Below are 12,502 nucleotides of genomic sequence, written 5' to 3' on the forward strand. Positions count from 1 at the left end.
ATGTATAGATAACACATCAAGAATAAAGACATGTGCATAGCTCACCCAGGAACTGTTTTGAGGGGTGGAAGCTATGTGGCCGATGACTCGCCAGAGGATGAGTGAGAAGTACCCTGACAATTTGAATCAGACGGGTTAAGAGGCTGGCGAAAACAACCTGCTTTTGGGTATGAAGTATCAATGGGATAAGAGTTCTCGGATCGGCATTTCCGAACATGACTGTTCGGTAAACCGGCGGAGGTAACTACCTGACTGCTGTGCCGGGTTGTACGGCGAGCCTCGTGCTGCTGCGTCTTCAAAAGAAAGTTTGGGTCCAAGTAAGCGAGAGGGTGAGAAAATTTTACTTTCCGGTTTGCTTGATGGATTTTTGATGTTGGCAGAGGATCTGAATCGGAGGAAAGAATGGTTACCTCTACTTCCTCAGCATGACTGCCTTCAGCGTCGTCCTGATAATAATCATTGTCAATGAGATGTACGAAAAATGAACCAAGAGAGTCAAGTTCTACCTCTGGTTCCGGATTACGCACATTGTCATCAGCTGGTAGATCGGAGGATGCGGTGGTCCTTCTCTTGGCAGGTTTCTTAACAACCTTGGTCTTTGGATGAACTGGCTTGACCGGTTTGTCTTGCGGCTTCGCCGGTTTGTCTTGTGATGGTTTCTTGTTCCAGAACGGATCATCACCCTGTCAGAAAATAATCAAACTTTCAGAGAATATTTGGACAGAAGCAAATTCAGATACAAAGGATTATATGATTCTTACAGCTGGTGGTTTGTTGAAGGTGCAGAAAGGGAGTAGTCCGGTTTGGGCACAGACGGCCTCCGGTTCATTCAGTATTTTCTTTACAGCCTCAGTGACTTCTTCGTCTGTAAGCTGAATGTCAATGTGTCGCTGAGCATCCTTCAAACTCCACGTGTACTCACACATCAAACCGGGGCGCCGGCTTAAGGGCAGAATACTCCAGCTTATCCAACAGCGAGCAAGATCGACTCCTGTCAAACCGTTTGCCATGAATTCTCTGAGCTTTGATAATTGAGGAGCATAGTTGGCCCTCTCTCTTTCAGTCAGTCTCTGAGGGAAAGGGTGTGTGTTGCTCAGGCGTTCAGGGCGGTAACCCGGCAGGGGGGTTTCGTCAGACGGAGAGGTATCCATGCAGTAAAACCAAGTTTGGTTCCACTCTTTGGGGTGACTGTGGAGTTTGGGATGAGGGAAGGTGACTTCTTTCCTCTTCTGAACCGCCATTCCACCTAGTTCCGTATTGGGTCCATTTGAGAACTCGGTGCGACGGTTTAAGTGAAAGAAATCCCTAAACAGTTCGACTGTAGGTTCCTCTTGCAGATAAACCTCACAGAATACTTGGAAGTGGCAGATGCTGGTAACAGAGTTGGGACCGATGTCTTGAGGGCGCAACTGAAAATTGGCTAGTACATCTCGAAATTTTTTGAACCGGGAGGGCTAAAACCTTGTCCGAGATGATCAGCAAACACGATTACCTCTCCATCCCGAGGTGTATGAGGATTTTCCGGGCCAGGGACCCTCCAGTGGATAACATCTTTCTTGGCTAAAGCGCCCGTTTTAACAAGATTGTTTAATTGCTCCTCGGTTACTCAAGAGGGAGCCCAATTGCATTCATAGACTTGTTTGGCCATGACAAGGGAAATCTGAAACATGATTATAGCCGGTTTAAGATTTACAGTGGACAGTTATACAGTGATATAAGGATACAAGCATATTGATAAACCGGATTTGGTTATTCGTAAACCGGAATCTGACGATGGAAGCAGTGTAATGCATTGGCGGTTCAACAGGGGACTAATGGTATCTACTGGGTCATTGTTCTGTATATGAAGTTAAACCGCCCTATCTGGTATTAAAGATGTCTAAGTGAAGGGAAAAACAGGTTTCACATCTTGCTATGGTAATTTCAGATCTACCGCGCGTTGAGAAAACAAAATATATTCTGACCTAAATTCCAGCGTACTAAAAGTTCACCAAGTTGAGGTGAGTTGGATATCAAACAGGTGCTGAAACTACTACCGTGCGAGATCTATGTGGTTTAAACTACTACCGCGCGAGATCTATGTGGTTTTCTGGATCTAATCAATGGATATAAATAAGGGAAAAGAAGGGCGGCGATGAACACTGATGAACGACAGAAACCCTAAGTGCAGATCTATGGTAAGAGAAAGGGGAGACTTACAGAGGCTGTTGAGCAGCGGCGGCGCGCGGAGGAGCTCTGGTACGTTCAGGTCGATGCAGCGGCCAAGGTTGGTGCAGCAGTCAAAGGTTGACAACGGCGGCCGAGGTCGAAGGTTCGGGCGTTGCGAGGATGACGATGACGCGAAGAGGCACGAGGGGGAAAATGGAAAGACCCCCTGGCCCTATTTATAAGGGAGTTAAACGATAGGCGCGAAAATCGAGGAGCCGAACTTTTGGATATGAGGCGCAGCTGTCGCCTCAATTGTCGTAGGCTCATTAATGAAGGTGAGTTATACGCAGTTTTAAATGACAGGTGACGTCACGGCGGTTTACCATGATCCTAGAAGATGATGTCATGGCGGTTTACAAGATTATATGAAGATGTCAAAGAAGAAATTTTCTTAAAGTATTGAGGATTGACATGAACCAGTTCAAATCAATCTGGGGCCTAATGTTGGGGATATTACCACTGGGCGTAAACCGGCCAGGTGAGGCCGGGTTAACCCCGTAAGTAGTTCATCTGTATCTGAAGTCCATGAAGACAGACGGTGACGCTTCATGAAGGCCCAAGGCCCAAAGCCGGTTTAAGGCCTGTAGACATAAACCGGCGTTGATATGTAAACTTGTGTTGTAAGATAGAAGTAGGAGAGACCGAGCCGGACACGATTATGAGCCGGCCTCGGGATTCTATAAACCGGCGGGCGTCAACCCATGTATATAAGGGGACGACCCGGCGGCGGTTCAGGGACAACAGACAACAACTCGAGACCCAAGCAAAGCGTATTCGCTCCCTGGTCATAGAAACCCCATCAATTCCATCACAACTAGATGTAGGCTTTTACCTTCATCGTAAGGGGCTGAACTAGTATAAACTCTCTTGCGTCCCTTGTCCGCTTTAACCCCTTTAAGCTAACCCGTAGCGATGGCTCCACGACTAAGTCCTTTCTCTAGGACACCTGCCGTGACAAAACCATGACAAATACCACTTGCAACGACTATGATTTGTATGGCTGATGTATTAAGCATGTTCGTGCCTTGTTTATTTCAGTACTGCACACTGTGTGATGTTCAAATATTACCGTGTCCAGCTCAATTTCACCAATACCAGCAACAAACTTACAATACATGACTCAGGATATCACTAGAGATGCCGCCCATTTGCTATTTTTACTGGATGCTAACCCTGTTATACTTAACATGCCTGTCCATGTACTTATGCAGGGTCATAATGGTCGATGCTTTTGTTTGCCGTCGAGGTTAGCTGCATCCCATGTCTTACACCATTTCACATCATTTGTGCAATTACAGTTTAACTTCTACCATTTACTGGTTGCCTGTAGGTACACATGTCAGTGGCACTGATCCACGCTTTGACCCGGAGGAACAGCTCGCCTCCGTCGCCACTGACTTTGGGCGGGCTCTGGCCAAGATGAAGTGCCCCAGCAACTACCTCTTAGGGCTTACAAGTATGTACTCACCAGTTCAATCTTGCCAATACCAGTTGCAATTAATGGCTATGTTCTGTATGGTCGATGTATTAAGCATGTTGTAGTAAACATGCCTAACACGTTTTAGCTACTTTCCCTACCTTTTTATAGACATCTGGGCCATTCTCTGCTCCGGCAGCACCTGCCTTGTGATGTTTAACTATGCTAATTGCATTTTTATCAGTACTGGTTTCAATGGCTATTAAGCCCGTTACAATTAACAGTTGAATCCATTTTTAAACAATTGTATTTCAATGGCTACAAACTTACAAAACATGACTTAGGATGCTGTTAAGCCTGTTGCAATTAACAGTTGTATCCATTTTTTAATCTGTCCCTTTGCTACCATGCTACTCTCTGCAATGAAGATATACTAGAGATGCTGCCCATTTGCTATTTTTGGTGAATGCTAACCCTGTTGTACTTAACATGCTTGTCCATGTACTTACGCAGGGTCATAACGGCCGATGTTGTTGTTTGCCGTCAAGGTTAGCTGCATCCCTTGTCTTACAGTATTTCACATCATTTGTGCAATTGCAGTTTCACTTCTACCATTTACTGGTTGCCGGTAGGTACACATGTCAGTGGCACTGATCCATGCTTCGTCCCGGAGGAACAGCTCGCCTCTGCCGCCGCTGACTTTGGGCGGGCTCTGGCCAAGATGAAGTGCCCCAGCAACTACCTCTCAGGACTTACCAAGTATGTATCACCAGTTCAATCTTACCAATACCAGTTGCAATTACTGGCTATGTTTTGTACGGACGATGTATTAAGCATGTTGTAGTAAACATGCCAAACACGTTTTAGCTATTTTCTCTACCTTTTTATAGACAACTGGACCATTATCTCCTCTGGCAGCACCTGCCTTGTGATGTTTAACTCTGCCAATTGCATTTTTATCAGTACCGGTTTCAATGCCCATTAAGCCTGTTGCAATTAACATTTGTATCCATTTTTAAAGAGTTGTATTTCAATGGCTACAAACTTACAAAACATGAATTAGGATGTTGTTAAGCCTGTTGCCATTAACAGTTGTATCCATTTTTTAATCCGTCCCTTTGCTACCGTGCTACTCTTTTGCAATGAAGATATCACTACATATGCTGCCATTTTATTACCATTTGATATTTTGGTGGATGTTAACCCTGTTGTAGTTAACATTGGCTTTCCATGTACTTACACAGGGCTACAATGGGCGATGTTGTTGTTTGCCGTCGAGGTTAGCTGCATCCCATGTCTTATACACCATCTATTCCTAAATATAAGTATTTTTAGAGATTCCAGTATAGACTACATAAGGAGCAAAATGAGTGAATCCAGATTCTAATCTAAACTATATCTATAATTCTATATACATCCATATGTAGTTCATATTGAAATCTCTAAAAAAAATACTTGTACTTAGGAACATATGTAGTTGTATTTTACATCATTTGTGTAATCTCAGTTTAGCTTCTAACATCTACTGGTTGCTTCTAGGTACATATATGAGCGGTACTGATCCACGCTTCAATCCATTTTGTGTATGGGGCAATGAGATATTCATGAACAAGCGTCAAGTGAGGAAACTAAGAAAGATTGTTAGGCGAAAGAAACGGGTGATTGTAGTTAAGCTCTTTATTTACACTTTGTCCAAGACAACAGTGAACTTTAGGATGGTAAGTAATGTGTTACCTTTTCCCCCTGCCCACAACAAGTAACTCTATTAGACCTCAGTATCTGATATTTTTCTCTTTTGAGTGGTTTCCGAAGCTATTTACTGATGATTACCTTGCAAACTACATGACCGGAGTGGAGGCAACTAAGGTTAAAGTATAAAATTCATGCTACCATGATAATGCTCTAGAAGTCTTCCTGAAGGCGGTGAAGGATGGGCGGGCGATCGTCACAAGGGGTTGGACAAAACTGGTTCGTGCCTAGGGCATGCGGGAAGGCACATTATGGGCATTCCGCTTCTTCAACACCATCGGCAGTCAAAATGATTTACACTTGTCTCTTCACCTTTACCGCCTTTAAATATTGTGGTTCATCATAGTTAATTGCTGTCTAATCCTGTAATTACTGAACATATTGTACTAGAAATTTTATTTATGGATTCGTTGTTGAACCATTGTGCTGAGAATTTGAATTGCACGTTTCATATTTCAAAATTTCCAATTCGAATAATAAATTACAGGCAAAAATAAAAATATACAGGAGCTAATAAAATAGTGTGCACATGGTTAGAAAGAAAACAATGTGTGCGATGTAAAAAGAGAACATACGATCATGGAACTTTGCAAACGGTTGTGGCAGTAAAAGCGCTTGTGATGGATTGCCCAATGCCACACAATTTTCTTCATCAAATCATGTGTGATGTAGTTGATAAAAGCAAACAGTTAACCAAGGCAGAGCGTGTGTGATAGTTACACCTTTCACACATGAGCCTATACATAAAACTGTGTGGGATGTACATATGAACGGAAACGTCTTCCCTGGATTGACTGTGTGGGATGTACATAAGAACGAAAACGTATTCCTTGGATTGACTGTGTGTGATATACAAACGAATGGAAATGTTTTCCCTGGATTGACTGTGTGGGATGTACATAAGAACAAAAACGTATTCCTTGGATTGACTGTGTGTGATATACATAAGAACGGAAATGTTTTTCTGGGATTCACCGTCTGGGATGTACATACGAACAGAAACGATTGGGTTTCGATGCCTCGCCCGATCGCACACGAGCTCATTTTGCCCCAGCCTGTGTGCCAAGAGGGCCTATCCCTGATGGTTTCTGCGTCGTGTGGGAAGGACCCCCCTATTGCCCACACTCACTTGGCGACGGTTCCAAATGTCATCACAGAAAAGGGTTAAAAACCGTTTGTATAGCACCGACGCGTACCAGTGTACATGCATCCCTATAAACCGAGACGGAGGGAGTAGTATCTTTTTAGATCAATATAGCCGGGATTCACCAAGGAGCAAAACCAAGCGGTAGGCTGCTCCTGTTGTGTTGTCGTAGCAACTCAGTAGGGTCAGTCCGCACATGAAATTGCAACACACTTGACATGACCCCTTTGGCCGACACGTGGCTTATCCACCATCTTGTTCCACGTGTGACGCACCAAATTACAGTTTGGAGCAGCGGTTGGACTTGGAGGCACCCCAGTCATAGCGCCGCAGTAGTAGTAAATGAGCGATGAGGGGTCAAATCACAAATCCCCACCTTTCCCGCATTAACCTGGACGGACGAAGCAACCATCATTTCACTCTAGGGCGCAAGAGCATAAAGGAAAAATAAAACCAATGATGCATGCGGCAGCTTCCTAGGGCGCCCTAGGGTAGGAGCCTCCACTACAAATCCGCTTCTCCCTCGTCCTCTTGAAGAAAACCGATGATGCGTGCGACGGGTAGGGTTTGTAGGAGTACTACGGCGTGCGGGGCCATGCCATAGTAAATGGGAGAGGGATTGAGTTCGAGTTGACGCCTTAATACGGGTGCGCTTGGTTTTACGGGAACGAGGCAGCATTTTGGGTTCGGGGAGCAGTGGAGATATACGTACAAAAAATTGTGGACATAGGTTCGACCGAAAGGCAATGACGCATGGGCCCTGCATTTTGATATACCTGCGGTCGTGTGAAATTTTCTACTCAAAATAATGCATAAAAGTTCCTCCAAAAACATCTATAACTAATGGGAAGTGAATGTATGCTTAAAATGAAAATGTAATACAAAGAGAAAAAATGAATTGCAGTTAAAAGAATGACATGTGAACTACATATGTATGCACATGACCAACACATACATTGCCAATACAAAATCTAATGCAAGAAATAACTTATGAGTAACATGCACGAATTGATGATGTGGTGCTTGCATGCATAGTGTACAAAAACAATGTGATTTATGACTTGCATGCATGACGTGTTCATGTGCCATAGTTGCATGTCCAGGAAAAAAGCTACTAGTGGGTTGTACTAGCTATTTAGGAATAGAAGATGTATATATGGAAGATGTAGGGAAAGAGATGACATGTATCTCAATTCCTATGAGTAGGGATTGGAAAAGAGATGTCATTTGGTTCACATCATAGGAACTTTTCTATTGAATCTAGAGATGACATGTATCTCAATTCCTATGAGGAGGGATTAGAAAAGAGATGTCATTTGGTTCACATAATAGGAACTTTTCTATTGGATATACGCTAATGTTTATTATCCTTTGAAATTGTGGGACTATAGGAATCCATTCATATGAACCATGTGGCTCTAAAGCTATAAAAATGATATCATGTTTATTTTCCTTTGAAATGTGGAGTATATGAATCTATTCCTATGAAACAATTGGCTCTAAAGGAAAAAATCCTATAAAAATCATATCATATAGATTTCCTATGATATTCCTCCACACCAAAGGATGGTTGAAATTGCTGCAGGTGATACGACGGTCTTTCTTTGTACAGTCCTCCCCCATCTTTATAGTTCCCTCTCAAAGATGAATGAAATGATATATACTGGGTATTCTATATGTGCATTTTGGTTTACGAAAACTCGGTAAAAGTTTGTGAGGTTCAAATTTTCAATAAAGCTATATGCACTACATTTTGGAACAGAGGGAGGAGTATATGGCAGTTGCTAACACTCACGTGAAGATTTGTGTGTCGGAGGAGTGGTTGTTTTGTTAAATGCCATGGCAAAACTGACTCTGTCGAATGCCGATCTAACGGTTTTACGGCGTTCGTCAGGAAACGGCTTATGGCGAACGTTTCTCACATATGATTTACGGACACATGCATTGCATTGACACGTGCCCCCTCTCTCTCACGCACATATGCACCCTCACGAGCCATGACTCTCCCGAGTCCTCTCGCACCCACCGTCTATCTGTAGGTAGACGTCACACACGTATGTGCTCTTCACACCCTACCCTTAGAACTTCTAAAAAATAAAAGACGTCGCGCACCTTTTATTTTAACTCACCCGTCACACACTTATACTATTACACTTGTGGCGAACGTTCTTTGGGCGTAGTATATTGTACTCTCACGAAGAGAAGAGGTGCACGCACGCACTAGTTCTCTCACACCCACTCGTGGGTACACGTAGGAGCACATTTTTTGAAGCTAGGAGCACATTTTTTTACAAAGAGGCATCCCAATTGACATTTTGAATAGTCTAGTTTTCAACTTGATGGAGGGTCGGGGACCGCACGTGAATGATACAATACATCGTGCGTCCTGGACGCGGTAATTTGATAGTGCGACCTGCGGTGGCACGTTAATGATCGAGTTTTATTTTAACTTGAACTTTAAATGAAAATAGTGGTTCGCGTGTATTCAATTTAATAACGGTTGCTACAACAAAATCACTCTACTATATATATAAGTAGGAGCCTCGGTGCTTGCTTTACTAGGGTTCCTCTCTTTCACTCTCTCATGCTCTCCAGATCTAAGCAAGAATAGGTGGCCACACTCTCTCTGCTCACAGCTGGTCACAAATCCGGCCGGACCACCTCGGCCGGGGCAGGGGTGTAGTTGCATCGTTCATGCCGTCATCAACGGCGAGGGAGGAGACCAATAGTTGCCCGCGCGTCCCGATCGGCGGTCGTGCCGTTCTCTCCGAGATAGGGCCGACTCGGGAGGGCCTGTGACTCCTTCTTCGTCCCTGCGGTATTCTGGCCAAGATGCGGCCTCCCGACGCCGTTTTTGCCACATCCCGATGACCCTCAGGTATATATTCCTTCGAACCTGCCTTGCTCTACTGCCCCAGCTCCCCACGTGGCTGCATGTGGGTCTTTTTCTACTTCCGCCAGCTGTTCCAAAGCCACCTAGACTTTTACTATTATTAGAGGTAAAGGTAGTTCATACAGCCGAATCTAAGAGTTGGTTTAAACAGGGAAGAAAGTGGGAAAGTTGTAGCATGAATCTAGGACTTGGTTCTAAGAGGAAACAGGGGAAAGTAGTAGATACTGGCTACCCAACCGGTCTCTTGGTTGAAAAGGTGAAGAAAGCATGGTGGATGGCGAAGGGTGGGGGAAGTGGACCTCTCTCTTGGTCAAAAAAGGAAAGAAAGTGAGGGGTGTTGGGGGACAACGCAAATGAGAACGAGCAGGTCTAGATTTCCCGTGCTCACATAGGAAAATGTCACCGAGGAGATAAAAAATGGGACAAATGCAGACATGCTACCTGAGTGTTTGCCGCTCTCGACAACCACATCTGCCTCACCACTTTATGCCCCTGTTGTCCCTACGCCTATATCACTACCGTTAATGTAAAATCACATGAAGCATTAAGCAATTCCACCTAATGTCACTATTATGTAATGGTCTAGTGCCGTCGAAAATTTAAGCAATGCCACCTAATGTCACTATTAAGTAATGGTCTAGTGCCGTCGATAAATTGAAGCAATGCTAGCACCATTTATGAAGTGCTTCCGTCTTGTTTTATTTCCCATGAATTGTGTTTTTGCAATTACACTTAAATCTCACACCGCTAACACTGCTTCATCCTAGTGGAACTGCACAAATTTGATTGCACATTTACTGACCATGTGCTACTCTCATGACAGTAATACTAATGCTATTGTTCTGCATGTTAATCTAGTGAGAGTGTTGATGTGATGTGATGCTACTTCTTACTTAAGGGCACTTTCATACTGTCAATGTAGTGTCAATTATAACACAATAGATGTTGTTGTTAATCATATGCCACTGCAAATAACTGTCATTATTTAAATAACCGTATTTCATATTTGCGCAAACTGGGATGTCTGTCTCCATATTGTTTCTATCTGCGCAATCAAAAGTACACGCCTCGGTTTTAGTAGAACTGCACAAAATGAGATGGCTATTCCTAGTTGTCGTCGTCTAACCACCTGTATTCCAGGTATTCCTACATTGGTAGTAACTAGGTAGAATGACCAATGCAATCTAAAAGAAGCTGATTTGTACGTTTTACTTCCTGATTGAAGTGCAGGGATGAGTGAAAACAACTGCATCCTAGTCAGGAATGCACTTTCTACCAGTTCACGGATGGACAGAGGACTAGCTAGCACGGCTACACGGAGGTTTTGGGACAGCTGCACGGACAAGAGGCATTGTGGTCCGCTTATTTCTGCAAATAGCGGTGCTTAAATTTAGTGGAACTGCACAAGAAGTTCAGATGGTCAGTACACTACATGGTTCAGTTCAGCATTCCAACTGAGAACACAATTATAATTGGTTATTATGGAATGAGAGAACCTAACCCTTGATGGTGGCAACAAGAAAAACCAGAGTGAACTCAAGGAAATTAAAGCCTACCAAGGGAGGCCCTTTGCTCAGAGAAGCCTTACTTGATTTTTCCTGATTTGTAAACCTTCTCACAACTTTGTCTCTTGTTGTGAACTAGCAAGATGCCTGTGCGTTGCACGGAACATCAAGATGCATTTGTATGAGTAGCTTATCTTGTGAGAGAAAAGGATGAATGAGGGAAGGCCTTATTTGCAAATGTGGAGAGGGGCGTGGGTATCTTTTTGCAAAATTTCCATAGTTTCCTTCCTATCTTTGTTTTTTATAAGATTAGATACTAGTAAATGTTTGTTATGTTCTATGAATCATTGAGATGTATAAAATTGCTTAACTTATGCTTTTCAATTATTTTATGAAGCCGAGTTTAATGTGAATGTTCCACATGAATGCTGGACTAGCGTGTGAACGTTTGGAATTTACATTGTGGCCTTAGTTAGCTGCATGAACCACTGTAACAAGATACGTAGTTGCTTATGTATGTCAGACAACAGATTATCGATTATTAGCTTGTCAATAGCCCACTTTTATAGTGTTGAAGTGAGCTGAGCCAATATGCCGTGTTTTTCACAACTGCTGACAAGTGGGGTAGCACCAACAGTGTTTACAAGTACTTAACCAACCTTACGTACCCTATGTATATGTCGGCACACAGTTGTCGAACAAGTACTCTATTTCATCAAACACACACTACTCGTATGATAAACCGTGAAAACTTATGTCTTACCATGCCATATTACATGAAAAAACTAGTGAGGACACATCTGTTTCGGCAACAATTAGGATGGTTCTCACATGATTCACGGGCACACAAAAGTAGCAGTAGTTCCCATAGACGGATTCAAACAGAGTACTAGCCCCAGAGGGCTCGATAATAGGCAAGCTTCAGATAATTAGACACAATCCAAACTACTTTTAAACACTAGCTGGGGCAACTATTTCATGCCTCGATCTAATTTGGCATGGACACAAGCCAGACCTTGCCATGAACATCATCAAGGACGTCCGGCAGTAGCTCAATCATGTGAACCTTCCTGAAAATAACCTTGTGGCCTTGCCACTCATAAACTTGTTTGTGGAGGCATGCCATGTCATCTTCCTGCGTAAGCTTGACAAGAACAGTATGCCTCACAAACGAAGGAGTAGCTCTGAACTTCTTGTGCTTCAGTACACCCTGGATAACACGCCTGACAACAGTGAGGCTGGAATACATCTAGACATTGGTATAAGTGCAAATGGCTTCCAGGATCGAACAGCCTAAGAACTTTGTTTTCCCAGTGCGTATATTCAGGTCATCCACCTCATAGCGACTGACATGTACAACCACACAATCCTTGTCTGCGTCAGGGCTCTAATTGAAACAAAAACAAATTTTGAATTACTTTCCAATATAAGAAACACAAGTTATTTAAACCACTATGTAGAGTCAAAAGTATGCATGACAAGGAAGGTAGCATGGCATCGAAGCTATTAAAATTTTGCATTATTTATCACCACATACTTAGATGAAAAACCACAATCGAGATCGACGAAGAAGAAAATCACCTTAG

The sequence above is a fragment of the Triticum aestivum genome, chromosome 3D (genome assembly GCF_018294505.1).
Source record: "Triticum aestivum cultivar Chinese Spring chromosome 3D, IWGSC CS RefSeq v2.1, whole genome shotgun sequence".
Classification (NCBI taxonomy): domain Eukaryota; kingdom Viridiplantae; phylum Streptophyta; class Magnoliopsida; order Poales; family Poaceae; genus Triticum; species Triticum aestivum.